The following is a 22,898-nucleotide window of genomic DNA, read 5'->3' as shown; positions in this document are numbered from 1 at the left end:
GCTTGTGAATGAACATCAGAAGATGCTGCTCTTCATTTCATTGTGTATTACGGAAAAATAGTGACATTTAAATAATGACACATCATCTCTCTGCAGGCCCAGCGAGGGCTGCCTCTGCTACCACAGGGAGCCAGGACCTCAGAGTTTCTAAGACGCTCGGGGAGAGGACCCCAGCCCGAAGTGCACCTATAAACACACATAATGGCCAATTTACAACAGAGTCGAGTCAGAATGGATTTGCATGTGCCGGCTTGTAGTACAATTCAGCTCTCCATTCTGAGACAAATTAAATTCATTCTCGTGCATCCTGGTGGCGACGTACAATTAGCCTGCGGAAACGGGAATGTATTTTCCTATCGTACAGGAGACCTTGGAAATTTCCAGGATAAGCTCCTGCGCCCCCCCCCCCCCCCCTTGAACGTCATCTTCAAGTGTGTCTCTCCAAAGTCACATACTGCAAACCATTTGGTAAACTGTGTGGTAACCTTTTTAAATATAGCTCCCTGTTAGCTTTAACATCATTATATCCCATTGTGATGAGAATGGACTTTCTGTACCCAGTGATAATTCTGCATGCAATTATCCAGGCTTTTCTCAGACTCTAGAGAAATCTAAGCTAATTGCTTTGGGACTTTTCCTACATTTCCATAAATTCTTTGTTAATTTTTCATGAGAAACTGTTATTGCAGTCAGCCCTTAAAGTTCCCATTGTATTCAATAATGTAAAGAAGTCATTATAAAAACAGGGCGATTTGCCCGTGTCCCCGCCTGAGCTAGGATTCTTTTGATCCCTGTGTATTCTCAGGTGAGGTAACGTTCCTTTCTTTCCTTCTTTCTTTCTTTCTTTCTTTCTTTCTTTCTTTCTTTCTTTCTTTCTTTCTTTCTTTCTTCTTTTTTTGATACAAGCTTTTCTTCATCTGAGTTTACTCAAAGCCAATCTAAAAGAGTTCTATGAGGTACACGACCTTGTCATTATAGGACATGAATTGAGTTTGCTTTATCTGACAGTTGGCTCTGGAATTGCTTTTATACCTACTCATCAACCCCAGAGACAAAGAACTCTGTTTTAAGTGACAGAGGAGCGACGGAATGAGCCAAGTTTCCCAGGGAATGCTCTGAAATTACCTTAGATGTTACATTTGATTTATTGATTGCTTCAAACCCAGAGTCACAATTTCTGCAGCTTCCAATAAGCACTGCTTAAGGGACACCTCAAACACATCGCAGAGATTTTCAGGGATTTTTCAGCCTGATTGTCTCCTCTGAGCTCCCTTGGGTACAAGAGCACACCGTCTGCCACCACTAATGCGACGTGGGGATGCCAACCAGGCGCTCAGAACACCAGCGAAATGAGAACACGAGAAGCCAAGACACAGAGAAGAGGAAAGAAAAGTTCCACTTTGGGTGATTTATCCAAAATGAACCCTCCAAACACCTAAAATGAAGCTCTTTTCACTTCAAAATACATGCAAGGTTTGTGTCTTAGAGTTTTGCACTCAATTTTTATGGTCAATTGCCGTGGATGTATTCAAAAATTCATTAACCAGTACTCAAGATCGGAGCAGCTTACAATATGCATGATGTATCTCAATAAAAAGGGGACTTGGAAAGGACCCCTCTTCGAAAGAAAGAAAGAAACAAATAAATAAATAAATTTCCCTAACCTTGTCATTTCCATGGGCCGTGAAAGCCGGGGTCTTTATGGGAAGGCAGTGAGCATCAGGGAAGTGAGTGTGCCAATCTCAGGCCCCCTTGAACTCTAGGTTGGAGGTTTTGCATGGCTGACTTCTAAGAAAAGCTGCTGAGCCCCTACAGTTCATAAAGTCTTCTGGAACGTTATGAAAACGAACTTGGCTATCTTTGAGGAAAACCAGAGAGAGGCTAGACTACGCCTTTTCTTCCGGCACGCCTGTGGTGAGCAGAGCCCCGGCCCTCCCACATGCAACCTCAGAGCTGACCTTCCATACGGCGCACTGACCTAACTCCCCTTGCCATGGGCTCTTGGGTACCCACAGGTAGTGTGGGGAGCCCCCGTGGGAAAACTGTCCATTTGCAAACACGCTCATTTATCAGCAAGTGACCAACCGGACCTTCTCCAAGCACCAAAACCCATTGGGAGTCACTCCAATCATCTCTCTAGGGAAACAGAATCAACACACTTGTAAATGTAATTAGGAGGCACCTGGGTGGCTCAGTGGGTTAAGCACCTGCCTTTGGCTCAGATCATGATCTTGGGGTCCTGGAACAGAGTCTGCGTTGGGCTCCCCCTGGCTCCGTGGAGAGTCTGCTTCTCCCTCTGCCTCCTCCCCCCTGCACATGCTCTCTCTCTCTCTCACTCAAAAAAATACATAAAATCTTTTTTTAAAAAATAAACTTCACAATATTAAACAAAACTAAACTTGTTGCCTTCCAAAGTCCTAAAAGGAAAGTTCTCAAAGCCAGATTGACGTCTCTCAGGAGCCTGACTGGGGGCTACTATTTACCTCAGAGGCAGTTCAGGAAATACATATTGAGTGGAATCTAAAGGAGCAGTGGCATTTGGAATATTCTAAGTGTGTTCTCAGGGTAGCTGAACACTTAACTGGGTACCGCGGAACCCTAAACACTGTACTTCCTGTGGAGACCGTCAAGTCACTGCTGCTACTGAAAGTGTTCTAGCTTCTCTCGATTGCCCAGTCACAGACAGTGCTTTAACCATGCTTCCTTCCAAATTGTAACCTGTGACTCAGTCCTCTCGTGGCCCTCAGTCATACTGGCATTTCAACTCATTCTAAGAGCTTTGTTAACTTTTTCTTTCAGGAATGGCTGTCATTGCTGCATAAATGGACATCCGCCATAGAACGCAACCATGAGAGCATTGGGTCATCTAAGGATGTAACCTCAAAGAGCAAAGCCAGGCTCAGAGGAAGTCACTATTCTTAGGGATTTATATTTGAAAACCCAAAATTAGATGAGTTTGGAAGTGCCCTAAATCAAAAATAAGGAAAGGTAGTTACTCAACACAAAGATTTTTTTTTTCCCCTAACAACAAAATTCATGTGGAGCTTGGGGCGCCTGGGTGGCACAGCGGTTAAGCGTCTGCCTTCGGCTCAGGGCGTGATCCCGGCGTTCTGGGATCGAGCCCCACGTCAGGCTCTTCCGCTGTGAGCCTGCTTGTTCCTCTCCCACTCCCCCTGCTTGTGTTCCCTCTCTCGCTGGCTGTCTGTATCTCTGTCGAATAAATAAATAAAATCTTTAAAAAAAAATTTAAAAAAAATTTCATGTGGAGCAGTAGCTTGTCCGTCAGCATTCCCTCACATAATCCCCCGAACAAGGGAATTTAAGAAGCATAATCCCACTCAATTCCCTTCGAGGAGGAAGAAGAGATGCAGATCTTAGTGAAGACCTTGACCGGCGAGGCCATGACCCTCAAGGTCAAGCCCAAGGACACCCTCGAGAAGGTCAAAGCCAAAACCCAAGACAAGGAGGGAATCCCACCTGATTGGCAGCACCTGATTTTTGCAGGCAACCACAGAAGGATGCTGAAACTCTCCCAGCTAACAACATCCCGGAATCCACCCTATCCTTGGGGCTTTGCCGGAGGGTGGGCTTCATGGCCCCTTCCCACCACCAGCTCAGCCAGAAATACAACTGCAACAAAATCATCAAGTGTAAGGATCCCCACGCTGTCAGCTGCCACTAGTAGTCACGCAAACAGCCTGAACCCCAAGAAGTTCAAATAAGGCCACTCTAGTGCCTTGGCTTCCCCTGCAGGACAGCCTCCTCCTGCAGCCCGTGGCCCTGGGGCCTCAAAGAAGGAAGAGGAGGAAGAGAAGATACAGCAGTATCTCTATTTTACAGGTAAAGCATTGGAAAAGGGAGGTCAGCGGTCAAATATACAATCTGCAATATACAAATTGGGAGGTCAAAGAAATTGCCCAAGAAAACGCGGGAAGTCACAGAATCAAGATTCCAACGCCTCTCTGTAAAGCCCTTTTATTTCTACCAGGCCGTGTTCAAGATTAGCTCTTCCGTGCCCTTGTGACCTGCAGCCACGTCCCATGCTGGGAGACCTGCCCACGTGCTTCTCTGGACTGCCACGGTGTTCTCAAGCTTCTTCCATGGTCCCGGTAATATTTTATTACAGTGTTTTGTACATGTCTGATGGACGGTAAGGTACTTGAAGACAGGTGCCTTGCCCTGCTTGTGAGTGTATTTCTGGCACCTACTGACGAACCAGGTACAGGAGCACATTTATCACAAGATAATACAAATGCCCAAGACGCATATATAAAGATACGTGAGGGCTTCATCGAGAAATGCAAATCAAAGCACCAATGAAATGTTATTCACTTAGCTCCCAGATCAATCACTACGAGAATATTTTCTAACACTGTGTTTTCCAGGTTGGGGGTGGGGGGGGTTGCAAACAAGGACTCTCAGATTTCGTTGGCTGGTGTAAAACTTAACACCATTTTGAACAGCTTTTGGGAAAGAGCCACCGAAATCTGAAGTGTACCTTCATCTTTCAGACATTCGTCCTGCAGATATACCCACAAAAGGGAACAAATAGAATGTGTGCCTTAGTTTTATTTGTAATGGAGGAAAAAAAAGAAAATGTGTTTAATGTCCTTAAAAGGAAACTTTCAATGGTGTGATACATTCATGTATCAGAATATCACACAACTGAAGGAGCTGCAACTGTTAAAAAAAAAAAAAAAAGATGATCTTTGTATATTGCAGCGGAAAGAAACCCACATGTTTGGAAATCCCTAAAAAGTGATACAAGAAACGGGGAGTGGCGTTTGCCTCTGGGGAGTGGGGAGACCAGGGGACTGCAAAACTTTTCATGTTAAATTCACCAATATGAGAACAGTGTCACCACCACCGTGTTTTTTTAATAATAATTATGCAGAACTACATGGAATTCAATGAATGACATTATTTTTTTAAGTCGGTGAAGTGTCTGCCTCCCTCGAGCTCTGTCTGCTCTCCAGCTAAGTTAAGGGGAGCAAATCATTCTCAACTAAGGTGACCAGCTCACTGTGCTTTGGACACTGGGAGTCCCACACCCTCGGCTCCTCAGGTCCCAGGCAAACCAGCCAAGCCGGCAAGCCGGCCAGTCACCCTCTAAGGGTGTGAACTTGTGTGATAGTAACCTCCTCTCCCTGCCAGATCTGGCTTGACCTGGGCTAATTCAGGCTCTTTACCAGGCGCCTCTCCCCAAGTCACACCAGGCCCAGCTAGACACCATCCAGTCAAGCAGCCTCTCCCAGCCCAGCGGGCAGGCTTTTCAGAAGACAAGTACAGGCTGGGCCTCATTTGCATGCAGTGGGGATGGTGCTGCTGGGCTGATCTCGATGCTCTGGGAACCGCCGGGCGAGGTTCATGGTGGCCGGTGAATGCACTACTTTCTGGGCTTCGCTCTGCTCTCTCTGTCCCCTGAATGGTGAGCATTAGGCAAACAGCGCCTTTGAACCTTTTAAGGAGAAACGACCCCTGCCCAAACAAGGCAGAATTAGACTCTCTAGTCTTGGGGAGAATGATAAAGACGGTGGACATGGGCCTGTGCCTCCAAATCCAATGTCTACAGGGAGACTGAACGGGAATTCACTTCTCCTTACAAGTGGCCACCAAATTCAGGGGATAACGGGCTCTGTGTAGACGGGGGTTCCTTTTCCAGCCCCGCCTAAGCCTTGCTGTCCTGCATTCTGGCTTGTCTGGTCTGTAACCAGAAACTGCCTCCCCCCACATCTGGCCGCAGGGAGGGCCTTCCCGGCACACTGCTGGCCCACACATCATCCATGCCCAACATCAGTCAGCATTCACGACAGACAATTGGTTCTTCGACAATCCACGGAAACTTCTAGCATTCCTGTGCCTCCAGTGGGGCGCGGGAAGGTGGGGGGGAGGAGGGAGAAGAGGGCAACTTTTAGGCTGTTAAAATACCCATCATGCAGTCCTTCGCTGTGATGGGCACCTCCGGGGAGAGCAAAGCAGCCAAAGCCAGGGTCTGAACAGCTCCCACTTGCTCAGGATTCTGGAGACCCTCTAAAAACTCTTCGGCTCCCGCCGCCAAGCCCCCAGTTGGCTGGAAATGAAGTGCCCCGTGCACCCACGTTGTTCTTCATGATTCCGGTCCCTCTCTCGCTTGAGCAGGAATTTTTCCATGCCACGGTGCAAAAATCGCACTTTACTTAAAGCTACTGCGTTGCCTGAAGCAGACAGCCTGTCGTGACTTAGCGGCCGCAGTATACTAGGGACGCAGTCCTGTTGTTTCTATGAAAGGGGCTGTCGGGATGTGTAATTCACACATCATTAGCTGCTTCATTAAGACAGCAGCCCTGTGGGTCCGAGAGTCGCAGCAGTTAGAAGACCACGCAAGTCAACGCTCTCCTTGCCTGAGCCAGCGAGGCGGCCCCCGGTCCAGCGGGAGTATCTCCAGAAGGGCTGTTTTCTAGGAAACAACTTTTGCTAACTCTGGAGCACAAATGTGTAAAACACATTCACTTAAAACTGATTTCAGTTAAAAGCATTACTTTGCAATGAGCTGCGCGCCATCCCACACCATCCGTCCACAGCCAGCCGTCTCAGGCCGCAGCATGGAGACACTTAAGCATTTTCATATGCCAGAGCCTTTCCACGGGAAGAAAGAGCGAGGCCATGCAACACACAGAAGGGAAAATGTCCAACAATCTGTACACAGCCCCTGACACTGGGATCCCTCTAACGCAGGGTGTTCTGGTTTCAGTGGAGCCAAATCCTCCATGTTTTCCCAGCAGCATTCAGCAGATCTTGAAATGCAATATGGGGGCTCTGGTTTCCCAGTGAAATCCTACAGTTGGTCTGTTTCCTCAACATAAATGGACCATATGGAACCAGCCCCAGACCAGGCCCAGATCAAACAGAGCAGGGGCTCCAGGCCTCTCTGGACCAGCCAACACAGCCCGTGTAGAGACCATTGTTCTTCAAACTCAGCCCTGTCGGTTTCCTCAGATCCTTTCCAGTTGGTTCTATAAATTGGGATTCCTCTGAAGTTTTTGTTTGAAGAAAGCATTCTGGGACTCAAGTAAGTGGGAAACCCTATGACCGGACTTTCTGAAATTTTTTTGAGCGCATTAAAACTTTCCTTACTGCTGTTTTCCTTGGAGCTCTGCTAGCTATCGGTTACATAAACCATGCTGTAATACAGCTAACACGTAAGGGATGAAAACAGAATGGATTTATATTTGTTGGGTACCATTTGCATTTTCACTCAAGACTTCAATCTCCTAATCAAAAGGAGTTAAGCACTACTTACTCTATTTTTGCCAGAGGAAAGGGGCATGGAAGTGGCCTAACCAGTGCTTAAAATCAGTCGACCTTAGCAACCGGCTCGACACTAATCCTTCAGCTGTGGTGTCCAGACCAGGTATGTCAGCATTACCCAGGGAATCTGCTAGAAACACAAATTCTCAGGCCCCACCTCTACCCACTGAATCAGAAATTCTGAGACTGGGGCCCAGTAATCTGTGTTTTAACCAGCACTCGAGGTGATTTGATACATGCAAAAGTTCGAGAACCACTGACCTAGACTAGCATTCTAACGGGAGTGTCTAGAAGCAGAGCCTGAGACAGGGATTTGGATGAAAGTTGTATTAAAGACATGCTCTCAGGAGGAACTTGTAAAAAGGGAATGGAGTGAGATGAGGAAGGGGGAGAAGCCAGGAAAGCCTGTGGGCTCAGGGGAAAGTCCACCCATGAACCACAGAGCAGAGTTGACACCTTTCCGGGCAAGGGGCTGACCTCTGTTTGACCATTTGCTTAGTCACTGACTGCAGGGAAGAGGGTGGCCTCCCATTAGCTGAGAATAGTCCTCTAGAGAAGGGAAGCAGCTTGTCACTAGAAGCCAACAGTCACAGTAGCTAGAGAATGGGGAGTCTGGGTGAGACACCAGGAGCCGTCGACTACTACCGCCAACATATACAATCAGCCTCAGAAATCGCCAAGCTCTACTGCTTTCACTGTGGATCAGCTGGAGAACAACTTGGCCTCCTTACTCTCAGCAGCCAAGACAAGAGTGGGCCTGCAAACAGGAAGCAGGGAAGATCTTACACTTGGTCCAGCCCTGAACAGCCACCAGCAAGCGCATGCACCCCAGTCAGCATGACTAATACTAACACCAAAATCGAGTTGGTCAGGACACGGAGGCAGGAACCTCTAGGTTACATCAGAGGATCACTGCTTCCCTATAGAGTGGTTTTGAGGACCCCAAGTAAGGGTCCTCTAATATCCCTTGGGGTACGTATTTCTTCCCCTTGTTGTTCTGGTCTTGGCGAAGCTGCAGATCGCGATGCCTGATGTCCGCGAGACAAGGCGTGCGCATGGGGCCCAGTCCGGGATGACTGGTTGCTTTCCTTAAAATCACAATCTTGATCAGAGTCATTGACTATGGTCAGAGCATATTCACAGCAGTGACTGAATCTTGAGGCAAGCCTTTATCGGTTTCTGCTACCAAGGCCCCCAGAGGGTCTCTGTGAGCACAATTATTCAGAATTCCTTTAGATCCTTCCAACTCCGCACTGTGCCAATAAATTTGCTTTTGCTCAAGTCAGAGTTGGCTTCTGTTTCTTGCAACCAAAGAACCCTGACATGGGTTCCTCAAATACCTTGAGTTTGAAGGTTCATTTTAAAAATATATATGGTTTCTATTCAGTTATTCAATCTTTTTACGTGACTTTTGGCCGCATTCAATTTTTCACGTCACCTCAAAACTTAGTGGTGTAAAATAGCCATTTTAATATACTCATAGGTGTATGGGTCAGGACATAGCAGGGATGGTTTGTCTCCACTCCAAAATGTCTGGGAGTTCAGCTCAGAAGACCCAAATGCCTGAGGGAGGGGTGCAAGGGTCACTCAAGAGTTGGAAGAATCATCCAGAAGCATCTTCTCTGATGTGTCAGGGTCCTGAACATAGATGACTCAAAGGCTTAATTCAGTAGGGATGTCGACTTGATTACCTACATATGGCCTTTCCATGTACCCTGGCTTCCTCACAACATGGCGGCCTCAGCGTAGTGGAATCTGTTACAGAATAAGTCAGGACACCAAGGCAAGTATCTCGGCCATCAAAATGCAAGCTACCTTTCATGACTGGGTCTCAGAAATTACACAAACTTCAAATTTGAAGCATTCTACTAATTATAAATGAACTTTATATCTAGTCCACATTCAAGGGGATAAGATTTAGATTCTACCTCTTGATGGGACAGAGTCTAAGAATTTGATGACATGTCTTAAATCAGCTATAAATACATAAAGTACATAGACCACTATCAGAATATTCCTCCGCAAACAAAAGGTTTGCCTCATATCCTTTCCCACAGCCCCCTTAAGGAGCAATCATTATTCTGACTTCTGTGGCCATCACTTCTGCCTATCCTTAACCTCACTGAGTTTGAATCTTACAGTATACTCTTGACTCTGACTTTTTTTTTTTTTTTGGCTCAGCATCATGTCTGTGAAATTCATCCATGTTGAATATATCATTTATTCATTTTCAGTCCTGTGTAGTGTTCCCCTATGTGACTACACCACAATTCATGTATACATTATTTTGTTGATGGACATGTCAACTGTGCCCAGTTGGGGGGCAGTTATGAAAGAGCCATTAGCCTTGCATGTTTGAAGACCTATTTTTACTAACAAAAAATGTCAATGAACCTCCTCCACGTTCCAGTAGTTATCGATCTTCAAAATACATAATGCTCAAAGGCAACTTTTAAAGGCATTTCTACAATACTGTTTAAAAAGTATATACATGCATTTCAAGTAAGAACTACGTCTGCAACATTCTTCCTACTACGAATAACATATTGGGTACATGGATTCATGGGCCACTTTGCAACAACCCGTGCTCCCTGCCCCTCCCCCAGGGATATGCAGCTCTCAGATCAGGAATAAGTGCCATCATAGAGGATTAAACTCTAAAATTTGGATGCCCCTCTTCATTGGCTCTAGGGCCTCGAGCTCTCACTATCACACTGGAAAGCAGAGTTTGTACTCATCACCATTTGGTTTAGCTTTGTCACTCCCTGATGAAGTACAAGTTTCTACCCCCGTGGGTCCTGTAAGCCCAAGCTCTTCCCTGCCCAACAGAATCGTACTTGGCAAAAATGGCTACTTGCATAACTAGGATAATGAGACTGACTTTCATTTTGAATGACATTTGAATGCAACACATTTGAGCTGAAGTAAACCAAATTAGGAATAAAAATCCAAATCCACAGGAATCCATGTTGGAATTATTTTTTTAGAATGACCTTGCAGCTTTCAGTAAGGCTCTTGGAGTCACCTGACCACATCTTCCTCTGTCGTGCGGTCTTTTGCTGAGGTCAAATCCCACCAAACTGGTGGGGTCAAAGTTGAGTGTTCTGGGCTGTTGACTCGATCTCTCTGACATTTTTCCCCACCCTTCCACTTCTTACTGTCTTTCAGGCTTTCATCCTTGAATTGGGTTGTTTTGGAGACACCTTTCACCCACAGACCAAAAAAAAGCTGTAGGAATGACCCCTGGTCACATCTCAGGTTTTGCTCCACTGCCGTGATAGTGGTCTGCCAAGGAGATAGGAGGAAAACTGCGTACGATATCTCACGGGACGGCACGAAGAATGCTAAAGAAGATGGACGATGTTGTCTTGTATACTTTGATATTAACCTAAGAGCGCCAGGAAGAACTTAATTGATTGATGATATGCCAAAGATCCATTTGAATTGTGCTAAGCTCATTTATTTTCGTTTTGCTGACAATTTAAACACCGTATTTGTTAATATCAAGTCAGTCTCTGGGTAAATGTACTGTCAGCAGTGATATTGTACAGTGTTTTGAGGTGTGATGTGACGCCTTCTTTCAATAATTTTTTAAGTAAATAAATCTAAATTTAAAAAATTTAGAGCCCTTCCCCTCGGCTCCTATCGGCGTGTGTCAATGACTGAGCCAGCGATCTCTTTCTCTTTAATCACCGGGTGGCCACGCAATGATATCATGGGCTCTGTGGGAACCATTACTCTGAATATTTTTAAGTCTAGTGACTTCTTGGGGGCGGGGGACAGGGCTTTAATCAAGGGAAAAAATCTCTTGCTGACAATAAAATGCAGATAACTACCTCACTTTGACTCTTTTATATATAGGTCACAAATTATGGTACAGTCTAGCTATAATTCATCAAAATATGCATGCTACAAATTTTCAACTGGTACACAGCTATCATTAACCTTCATTTACAAACAATGCCTTGTATTCCCTTCTGCCCGAATCACCTCAAGTCATTCTATTTTCTTTTCATGCGTTAGCCCTTCATCTTCCAGGATATAGTTGTGTGATGTAAGCTCTGACAAGATGAGATTATGGAAAATCTTCTTATTTTTCTCTTAAAGAGCCTCCTGGATAATTGTTGTATTTGCCCATCAGAAAATGAACCATGAGGGCATTCTAATGTCTGCCACTCTAAGGGACTCATACAAAAAGATCGGGCTATTCCCCAACTTCCTAACTGCCCCCCAACCACCACCACCACCACCACCACCACCACACACACACACACACGATCTCCCCACCATCCTCAGGCTTATCCCTGGAAGAAAGACACCTCAGCTCTTGCAACGTTAGTTAGGAAACTCTTCACCTAGAAGGAATATCCAGGGAGCACGTTAACTCTGTTCACTAAAAGAATACTGATTCACCCATTTTTATGTGGTAAACCAAAGCTTGGACACTTTTTCCTAGTGGGAAAGGTGCGACTTGATATCCCTGAGTATCGGCTAGCAGCTCTGGGCTTAATTGCCGCTGCTTTCACGCTCCCACAGAGTATCTAGTTCTGTTGATTAGGAAGTGCTTTCAAGATGCAACAGCACAAAGACACTTGATTAGAAAAATCAAGGCCACTATTCCCAAACTATAAATAATAGTAAAACGGACCATCTCTGCCTTGTTAACAATGAGGTAGAGATTACCTGAGACAAGTTTGCACATTTCGATGATTCATAGAGCTTGCGACTTCAAAGGTTCATCCTTTCAGTGGGGCTATTTTTATACTTATTGTAATATAACTTTACAAGGCTTAGAAGGGGACTGTAAGAAACCAGTATTAAGCAGAGAATAGGAATACCTCTATCTTTTTCCTATGCGTCAGCTCTACTCTGAAACCGGAGAGCTCCTTGGCATCTTGGAGTTTCGATCCTAATATGTATTTTTATGTCGCATGAACTGGTTGTCCCAATGTTATATTCAAAACGAGTCCTCCTTGAGAAGGTCTTGATTGAGTGGAGGCTGGTTCTGATGCTTGTGACACCAGATGGCATTTAGACCTTTTCTGCTACTTGACCTCCTTTCTTTATCTCCTTTTCTAGTTATTTTCAAATTCATCTCAGAAATTCAGCAGATACAGCCATAGGTAATATGAGTCACGGGCAGTATTTTCAGGTGATTGGATACAAAACAATTTCAAGGACCTAAAGATATGCTCATAGAATACCGGTGATCAGTAATATCATGATGAAATCAAGATGTAAAACTATTTCCTGGATAAGTCTGTTCATTTGCAAACCAGTCCCATTTTCTATCCCACTGGTACTGTCCCATGAAAACCCAGAGAATCAGCTCAGAGCTCTCTCTGCTGAGGGATTGTCACTGACTGGCCCAAGGTTAGAGTCTGACTTAAGGGCATCGATTATATTTTCTCTGTCACTAATTTTTTTTTCTATTTCTATTTTTATTGTTTAAAAATTGTGATGTTTAGGGGCACCTGGATGGCTCTGTTGGTTCAGCATCCGACTCTTTGATTTTGGCTCAGGTCATGATCTTGGGGTGGTGAGATCGAGCCCCATGTAAGGCTCCAAGCTCAGTGGGGAGTCTGCTTGAGATTCTCTCTCTCTCTCTCTCTTCCCCCCCCCGACCCTCCCCCTGACCCTGTGCTCACTCTCTCTCAAATAAATAAGTCGTTCAAAACAATTCTTATGTTCACATGTATATAGAATAAAATCTTTTTTTTTTTAATGTACAAGTCTATGAATGTTGACAAATGCATACAGCCTTATCACTGCAACCACAATCGGGACACAGAACATTTTCCTCATGCTACAAAAACTTGGTAGTGCTACCCTTTTTATCTAAACGGTGTCCTCACCCCAAACTCCTGGCAACCACAGTCCTGCTTTTCATTCCTACAGCTTCACCTTTCTGAGCACGCTATAATAACTGGAATCATACACTACGTCACCTTTGAATAGGGCTTATTTTACTTCACTTAATGCATTCAAGATTCATTCACCTTGTTGTATATATCAGTAGTTCACTCCTTTTTATTCCTAAGTAGTATTCCATTATGTGGACAGACCACCGTTTGTTTACACATTCCCAGCTGAAGGACATTTGGGTTGCTTCCAGTTTTGGGAAATTATGAATAAAGCTGCGATAAATACTTCAGTGGAGTTTGTTGTATTTTTTTTCACTTGGGGTTACGTAGAATTTTTACATCATACGGGAAGCGTAAATTTAACTTTATAAGAAACTGACCAACTGTTTTCCAAAGTAGCTGTGTCTTCAAAACTTTGGTCCATACTTTAATTAGGTTGGTTGTTTTCTTACTACTGAGTTTTAGGAAGTGGTTGTATAGTCCGGATACAAGTCTTTGTGGGTCTGTTTTTGCAGATACTTTCTCCAGTGTATGGCTGATCTTCTCAATCTCTTAAGAGTATCTTCTGCAGAGCAAACATTTTTCATATTGATGGAAGTCCCAATTTATCAACTCATTTTCTATTATGGATTGTGCTTTTGGTGTCATAGCCAAGAAATCTTTGCCTAAGCCAAGAGCACAAAGATTTTCTCCCTGTCGGCTCTACATTGTTTGCCAAAGGCATCCTGCCCCCACTGTGGTCCCCTCAGGTAACAATCTCCGCCGTCAGCCTGAGCTACTTCGGGGTCCTGCTTTGCCATGGGGAACCAAGGACAGCTCCAGAGAGATCAACCTCAGGACCCCCCTTGGCCTGAGCACGCTGTGCCACAATTATTTTGCTGTGGCTTCCCCTCTGATGGGTCTGAGGCAGCCAGCCTGGCAACCTTCCCCCACACCCCCAAACGAGCATCAGGAGGAGGAGACTGGCCATAGCTCTGCTGTTGTTAACTTCACTTCTGTAACTCACCCCAGGGCAGACGTTTGATCCCTTCTCCGTCTTGCTTCTCCTTCCTTCTCCTTCCCCCTAAACCATGTAGGGCTGGAAGAGAGCCATGCTCTTGTTGTGTGGCCCTTCGTTGAGCAACTCCCTATGACCTATGACTGTCACTTGCAGTAAAATCCTATTTTTTGAATGTCAAAAGTTCAGTATGTTCTCACTTCTTCCTGTCTGCTTTTATGGCAGATGGATAGGTGGACGCCTCTGTACAAGGCCAAGGTTAAGCACTTACAGAAACAAAAGAAACCACATAAAACTGTCTTAAACAATTATCACCCCCACATCCTCCTTGGCCCCTGCCCTTGCCCCATACATATGTGCACAAACACAGTCTGAACAGACCCGCCCTTCTTACTACCAACTAAAAGCCTATCACAGCACAGACTTCCATCCCAAACCACAAATCCACTCCTACCAAAGCCTTGAAATTTTATGTCTTTGTTGAAAGTATCTTGAAAAGGAGACAAAGTGAGAATTACATTCCATGACACAAAAGAAAACTTCCTCAATCTCTTCATGGGCGCGTCTCTCAAGATTTGGCATCATGGCTACTCTTTCCTACCTCCCTTGTTCCTTAAATTGTAGCCAATGTTATGTTGCTTCAGGGCTTTCCTCTCACTTTTACCCCCATTGCACTCTTTGCAATGTCAGACCTCCCCTCCCCCGCCCCCACAGCGGGTTTAAAACTGTTTAAAGCATAACTCAGAATGCTCTCTCTCATGCAAATCCACACCACCATCCTCGGCTCCTCCCCATCCTCTTCTCCCACTAACCCCATTAACACATTCAGCGCCAGGAGCCCAACACAGGAGTCTTCTTTAGACAGTTGAGGAAGGACAGAAAGCTCACGTGTTACCATGTGAAAATATGTGCCCAGCTACACACATATACACACATGAGCAAATACACATACGGAAAATGCCTACAGAAAATACACAGAGGCATCGACTGTAGTCTTCTCTGGATGGTAGGATTAGAGCTGATTACTTTCTTCTTCATACTTAATGGAATTTTCATAAAAATTCAATGTTGTGTATTTATTTTCACAATAAGAAAAAAATCACCAAAGCTATTATCTCTAAAACTTGGTCGAAGTCTTATTTCCTTCCAGAAACCTCATCTATTCACCTCCCCCACCAGAACCCCATAATTAATTTATTAAACACTCAACTACTATTGAATGAGTACTAGTTATATAGCGGTCTCTGGGCTAGGTGTGTGGATACAATGCCCAAAAAGTTCAATACATAGCATATTTAAAATGTTTAGGAATCTTTATAACCCAGGTAATAACTACTGCTGACTCTTGAATAACACGGGTTTGAAATCCACAGCTCTTCCCACACGTTTTTTGTTTTTTTTTTTTAACAGTGTAGTACTGTCAATGTATTCTCTTCCTTTTAATTTCCTCAATATTCTTTTCTCGAGCCCAATTTATTTTAAGAATACAGGATACAATACACATGAGACACAGACCATGTGTTAATGCAGTGTTTACGTTACTGGTAAGACTTCGGGTCCACGGGAAGCAGTGGCAGGGTGGGGAAGACGCCTCTAACTCCCTCATTGTTCAAGGGTCAACTGTATCCAGAAGGGACCCAACCAAAGTGCTGGAACATGTCTAGGGGTCCCTACTCTGCCTTTAGTTGCTGGTTCTGTGAGGAAAGGCCGAGGCATCTGGGGAAGAATGGACATTCTGAGGTCATTCAACAACTGGGACAGCAGTGTAAGAACTGGAACATTTGTCCCAGTGTGTGCTCACTGCTTTTCAGCCCTGCTCCCATGGCCTGTTCTTACAGTGAGGTAGTAACTACTATACAGGGTGGCCATGGTGACAAAAGGACAATGATGGAGACGTAAGAACGCTCAACATTTAGATACCACTTCTCCTTATTCCCAGAGGTCCCTGAGTAGATGTACCACAGTCCTTATCCTAGCACGAAGTCATCATCCATTAACTTGCCTATCTCTTCCCACCAAATCCCAAGATTCCTAAGAGTGCCGAATATGCATTTTTCATTTATAAATAAATTTACTAATAATGTACACTTAATAAGTAAATATTTAATATTTATATATTAAATTAAAATTATTTATAAAGAAGTTATTATATTTAATAAATACAAATAATTTCTTATGTTTAATATAAATATTTTTCTGAAATTTATTTTTATTTATTAAAAATAATAAATAAGTTACTTACTTAGGTACCTAGCTGGCACAACTAGGCACTCAAACATTTGTTGAATAAATGAGTGAACTTTTAAGATTACGATTCCCCAACCGTGAAAAGGCAAACAGTTCTGCCCAATGGGGTCCTCTGAGGAATAACCCCAAAGAGTTCTGGAAAAAACATTTGTTGGGGAGCCTGGGTATCTCAGTCGGTTTAAGCATCCAACTCTTGATTTTGGCTCAGGTCATGATTTCAGGGTCCTGAGATCAAGCCCCACATTGGGCCCATGCTCAGCATGGAGTCTGCTTGTCCCTCTTCCTTTGTTCCTTCCGCCACTCTCTCTCTCTCAAATAAATAAATAAATAAAATTTTTTAAAAAAAGAAACATTTACTAAGATACAGTATTCTGTTTGGTACTTCCTTGGGAATGAGAAATGGTGCTAAGATATGGTCTATCGGAAGATCACAAGTACAGGGGCGCCTGTAGTGCAGTCGTTAAGCGTCTGCCTTCAGCTCAGGGCGTGATCCCGGCATTCCAGGATCGAGTCCCACATCAGGCTCCTCCGCTGGGAGCCTGCTTCTTCCTCTCCCACTCCCCCTGCTGTGTTCCCTCTCTTGCTGGCTGTCTCTCTGTCACATAAATAAATAAAATCTTTTAAAAAAAAAAAAAAAGAAGATCACAAGTACAGCAGAGAGAGAATTGGGAAAGAAGTCAGGGGAGCAGGGAAGGGGGATACGAAGTAAAAGAACTGCTGATTATCATGGACGGAACCACCATTCCACTTCAAAGCCAGAGCCAAGATCCACGGGCGACCCTGTCGGAACACACGCAGGCACGCACACGTGTCCCCAAGACAGAGAAGCTGAGTTTGAACTTCTCAGTACAATACTAAAGGCTCGGGCTACTCAACTGGATGGGGTAAAAGCAGATCTGACACAAACAGGAAGCCCGGCTGCCCACGTGACCTTTCGACGTCACTCAGGGCAGGGTGGGGGACAACTGAATGGAGGAGCTAACACAGCCCCACACTCCCGGGGTTGGTGCAAGAGCTCCCTATCTCTTCATGTGCTTTCTGTCCTCAATGTCCTGCGCAGCCCAGGGCAGCCATACCTCTGAGTGCTCTGACATGTCTGTTTATGTGTCCTGCTTCCTGGAACCTTCCTCCTGGGAGGGGAGCGCCCTCATTAAAATGGATGAAAACTGCTGGATTCCATGATGGGAAGCCCTTCCCACGAAGGTCCTGGCATTTCTCAGTGTGTATTTAAGAAGTGTTCTTGAGAAAGTCTGCCTATTCTGGTTTCCAATTCAGATGGCTATGTTCCATCTGTTAGAAGACTAATGCTGCCATCAGGCTTGGATCACAACCTCCCTGAAATGAGTTGAAACCAGTCGATGGACCACTCTTGTGAGCCACTTGGCACCCCTTCACTCACATGGATTTTCATTCAGAGCACTTTGAAGTTTCAAAAGAAAATCAACATTTTTTGTTTCTTATGGGCGGGGAGGAAGGGAGTAAAAGCAAAAAGACCAGTCACGTCTCTAAATCTAGTATCACTTTACCGTCCAAGATCACCAAGTCCAATTAAGTGGGCACTCCCGAGTTGTTTTAATCAATATCTAATTCCCTAAAGGATTTGCAGTGGGGAAAAAAACATAGCTACGCATAAAAATAGATGGTAAGACACGGGAGCAAAGCGCCTTCTTGAAATTCTCTAACAGCTTCGCTAATGCTTCCCTCCTTCTCTTCCTCTCTTTTTGGACCCTGCTTCTGTCCTCTCTTCTCCTTCATCCTGACTCTATGCATGCATCCTTAAGACTCTGGAATCTTGGATTTATCATCGGTATGGGCTCTGTACCACCTTTTTCCAAAATCTCGGTGGGTCTCCCACACCACACAGCATGCGGAGTGGGAGTCTGATCAATGCTGCCATTTTCTTCCTGATTCCTTTCCTCCCCGTACACTGAGGAAGTGAGAAGTTCCTTTCTTCAGTATTCACCCTTATATAGAGGGGGGACTTCCATTTCTGGCTTTCCATAAAAAGGCCAAAACTAACTTCAGCTGCCATCAGCTAAAATGGCACAGAACACTTCAAACCCACATTTGAACAACAATACAAAAATCTCCCCTCTTCTTGAAAGAGACCCCTTTGCCCCAGTTCTCAAAAGGTGAAGAACTTATTTCACTTCCCACTCTCCTTGGGGCCTCCCCAAGCCCCAAGATTACATTTGGCACCCCAAATGTGGACTAGTCACAAGAATTTCTATCTCTGCTTCGCTCTCTATGACCATCATACATTTTTGAGGGCTACCTGTTTCCCAGACTCAACTGCCAAGTACACCGTCCTCACACCCTCAGACACGCTGACAGCAGCACAAGGCCAGAAATGTCTCCCTCCCACCAGAAACATCAAATCCTAAGCCAGCTTTTACAGCTGTCTTTTCTCATCAATCCCATGCCATTTTTGATGTCCCTATATCTACCCAGGGCTCTGTAGGTGCAATGCTTAACCCCACAGTAAAGCTTGGGCTTACCGCCATCTCTCTGGGAGCACCCTCCTTCCATTGGCCTATCCATCAGAACATTTCTGGTCTTCAAGCAACAAATTCCCATGAAACCTTTCCAAGGCAACCACATCTCAGACCATTTTCTTTTCTCGGAATCCCTTGATGCTCACCGCCCACGTCACACATCACCCTTGTTCATATTATGTCAATGCAGTCCTAGTCTCAAGTCTCAAATTATTAGATACGCAAGCACGCACATATTATATAGGTCTTCTAGCTCCAATCAGAGTCCCTATTGTGCCTACATAAATGATACACTCTGCGTTGACTCCCTGAGTCCACCACCAGCTCCTACAGGGTCCAGATGATCATTAAAAACAGTGCTTCTCAATACCCGAGACTCATCCTGTTGAAGCTGTAGGAGATGAAATGGTTCAGAAACCCTAGCGTTAGATGACACTAACTCACATAGTGAGAAAGTTATTCTGTGTTCAATCGTCTCTCAATCCTTCCAAATCAATCAAAGAGAAATTTTTAGTTTGGTTCCAGAAAGCCCTTCCCACTTTTCTAAAACCAACATCTCCCTTTTGAGAAAAAAAGAATAGGCCTGACACTCAGATCCTTTGTAGCCCTGAGAGTCTAAAAAACCATAGTGTTGTCTTCATTTTTTGTGTTGAGCCTCCTACTTAAGACATGTGCTATCCTGTTTCCTTTTATAATATGTTTATTTTCAAATTTAAAAAAAAATCAATCAACTCCCCTTTCTTTTTTTTAATTTAGCTAATTTTGGAAAGGTGAATCCACAGATGACTCAAGTATGGGAAATACTGTTCTAAGAGATACCCTGGCTAAATTTTTTGTATCTCTAAACCCCGGTGATCACCTTTGGCCCACAACATCATCAGCAGCGGCTCAAAGCTGGGCAGGTTAGTACCAGCTCTGGAGAGGATGGGGGAGCAGGAAGGAGATGGTCTGGGCAGTGAACCTGAAAAAAAGACCCGACCATCATCAATACACAAGTCCCTCATCATCCCCTCCAATGCCAAGGTAAGCTTCCCACGTGCTAGCCTCACTGCCTGCCTCCCTCTGACTTGTCTCCAAACATTACCCCAATTTCCCCCAAGACACTCAGTAGAAGAAGAGGCAGACCGTGAGACTCATTCCAGACCCAACAGCATCCAATGTCCTGAACCTCCTATTTCCTAAACATGACTCAACTTATCCAGGCTCTTGATTTCCATTTACCTTTGAGCTACCTAGAAGATAGGTATGACAGCCACAATTTGGCACGCTTCAACGTTAGCTGAAATTCAGGTACGTTCCTGGGCTGAGGAATTCCTGAGGAATTCACACCAGGGAAACCCCATGACACATTAACAAGAATGTACCTAAGAAATAATTGCACTGAAATTCCTTTGTTATCTATTAATATCAATTGCCAGGCGCTCTATCAGCGTGGGGATAAACAAGTGAGCCTGACCTTTCACTTCTTACGCACTAAAAGAGATAAGATACGACAACAGATTCCCACTTGGGCAGAGGCAAGCTCCTGGTTTTGTGGTCAACAAAATCGTGCAGTGGGTAAGTCGTGTTATCGTTCAACCAGGATCCAGGAGAGATTAATGGCTGAGGTTAGAATTCCAAGAGATTGATTCCAAACAGAACTTCTAGGAGGAAAACATAACAGAAGCAGAGCGAAAGACTGTTCCAAATGTGAGGAAAATGGCATTCCACAAGGGAGCAAGGTGAAATGCAGAAGTTAATGAGGAGGATTATGGCAAGAAGGCCAGAAAGGAAGCCATCCACGCTAAGTGGCTTCAGGTCAAGATTATAGGAGCTAAGACAAAACACCATAAATCACTTAAACAAATGCAAAATAAGGTGATTATATAATGGATTTCTGATGATCTCATAAATACGTAGATATTTATCAAAATTAGTGCAGACTTAATTCTTCAAACTGACCTCTTAGACTTTGCATTAGTGGAAGACTCCAGGTGGTCCCTGAGATAATAAGGCCAGGAGACCCCATGGCTCTAATCCTGTCCGGTGTGGTCTCCCAAAGACCTGGGTAACCCCAATGACACTGGTAAACAGCCAGGAGAGAAGTGGATTAACTAACCAGCTACTGTGACAATTTCTATATTCTCAATAAAAACTGGACACTCATGTCTTTGGGGAAAAAAAAAAACAGTCACATGTCACATGTGAATATGTTGCAGATAAATCAAAATCTAACTTACTTAAGGCAATGGAAACTTTTCTTCGTTACCAATAAAGCTGCATTACCACAACTTCTAAATTCGGATTGACTGCACTCAGATATCACACATATTAGGGGGAAAAGTACATATAAATACTAATGAGTACAACAAAGAGGTAGATTGCAGTTGCTCACATGACTTACTGAGTATCTCCCCAAATCTTAAGATGTGCACTCTATTTTGAATGTCCTCCTTCAGAAGAGGTCAGAATCACACACGTCAGAGTTCTAAGCTCCCAAGATCGGATTTAGCAGCTATCATTTAGCAGCCCGTTAGAATGAGGCTGTTCTCTACTTCCATAAAGTTTGTAATAAAGAACTTCATATTCATACTCATGGCAATAACCACGCCACCAGGCGACAGACCTCCACACGTACCTATGATTACAACCCACCAAGGCTGAGCCTGTCAGACGTGTTTATAACACAACGCTGATGCGTTCAGAGTTCGCAATTGCTCAATTTCAAAGCTGAAATTTACCTTGAAGATGCCGTTGCCTGGGAAAGCCAAGATCCAATAAAGTCTGGGTTCACACGTCCTAGCTAAGTAGCCTACATATTAACCTGTACGTAACTTTGAGCAAAGTCCTTAGCCTTCCAGAGCTTCCGTACAAACAGCACAGCGACCTGGGGCCCGCCTGCGGGGCTCTCGCGAGGACGGGAAGCTCTCGCGAGGACGGGAAGCTCTCGGGCGCCTGGCACGGAGCGCGGGCGTCACCCACGTGGGTCGCCCCAGCCGCCTGATCAAAAACAGGTGCGCTTAAGGCCCGGCGGGGGAAAAAGCGCGCCTCGACCAACTGGAACAGTTGGTAAGTGGGAGAGTCAGGGCTTCCATCAGCTTTCCTGCATTTTCATCCGGGGCTATTTCCACTTAACCACGGCGGCCCCTGAGGTGTCATCTGGTTTTTCGAGATCCCATTTGTACGAGACGAACGGACGTGCTAATCCGGAGCTTCGGCTCACCCTCCTCTCGACTTCGCAGGGAAGCCGCAGGACCCGCATGTGATAGGAAATGAAATGGCATTTGAACGGGGTCTTTAGAGAAATTCCTTCTGTGTTCCATGACTTTAATTATGACACAGCTAAAGAGACTGAGAAATTTCCAGCCTGGCAACATCTGCCTTCCGAGACTCACAGGGGGGCGGCGGCCTCGGATCACACCCGTGGTCAGGTGTCAGGCAGGGCACGGCCAGCGGCGTACAAGCCACTTTTGTTTAGGATACCCCAGAAAGCCAGCCCTGTGGCAAATGTGGACATCTGTGCTAGACTGTGGCTGTCCTGTTTTTTTCAGTCTAATCTGTCAAGATAACCATTTCCCCATTCTCTTAAACAAACACAGACTTCCTTGTTTAAACACTGTAACAGTTCTAACAGAACACACAGCTTTTAATCATTCTGTGCTAAGTACACTGGCAAGAGTCTGAGAAAAGAATCAAAACATCTTCAGTGTAAACTGGCTGATTTTGCTGCTTTGCAAATCCCAGGAAACAGGAGAGAGAAACCTGAAGTTGCAGATAAAAGGAGAGGAGCCACGGAGGAGAAGCGAGAGTGAGTTTTTAAATGATGATTGAATTAGAAATGCAATCCTGAATCCACTTCAGCTTCTAAAGAAAAAAAGAAATAGAAATCAGGGTCAGGCCTTAGTTTTTCTTCTGCAAAAAGCTTCAAGTTCAGCAAATATAAGTTCATGGCTCCAACTGTTCTGTATACATTTATAAAGGCAACAGCATATGCTTGGGCAGGATGTTGTTCTGGGGGCTGGGGGGGGG

The 22,898-nt window shown here is 44.8% G+C and overlaps 1 long non-coding RNA gene across 3 annotated transcripts in view; it reads right to left on the bottom strand.

Annotated features, from left to right (window-relative positions):
* Positions 1 to 22,898, bottom strand: part of LOC103670536 — a 306,993-nt gene that overhangs the window by 257,279 nt on the left and 26,816 nt on the right. For 2 of the 3 annotated variants that reach the window (XR_005832550.1, XR_005832551.1), the window contains exon 1: positions 21,611 to 21,826. The exons of the other annotated variant lie outside the window; for it this stretch is intronic. This is a non-coding gene — a long non-coding RNA (uncharacterized LOC103670536). Of the gene's footprint in view, positions 1 to 21,610; positions 21,827 to 22,898 lie in introns of those variants that run through there. 3 annotated transcript variants of the gene reach the window in all.

The sequence above is a fragment of the Ursus maritimus genome, unplaced genomic scaffold, assembly GCF_017311325.1.
Source record: "Ursus maritimus isolate PB19 unplaced genomic scaffold, ASM1731132v1 scaffold_5, whole genome shotgun sequence".
Taxonomy (NCBI): Eukaryota; Metazoa; Chordata; class Mammalia; order Carnivora; family Ursidae; genus Ursus; species Ursus maritimus.
The sequence above is the reverse complement of the archived record's forward strand: the minus strand, read 5'-3'. Positions and strand labels throughout refer to the sequence as shown.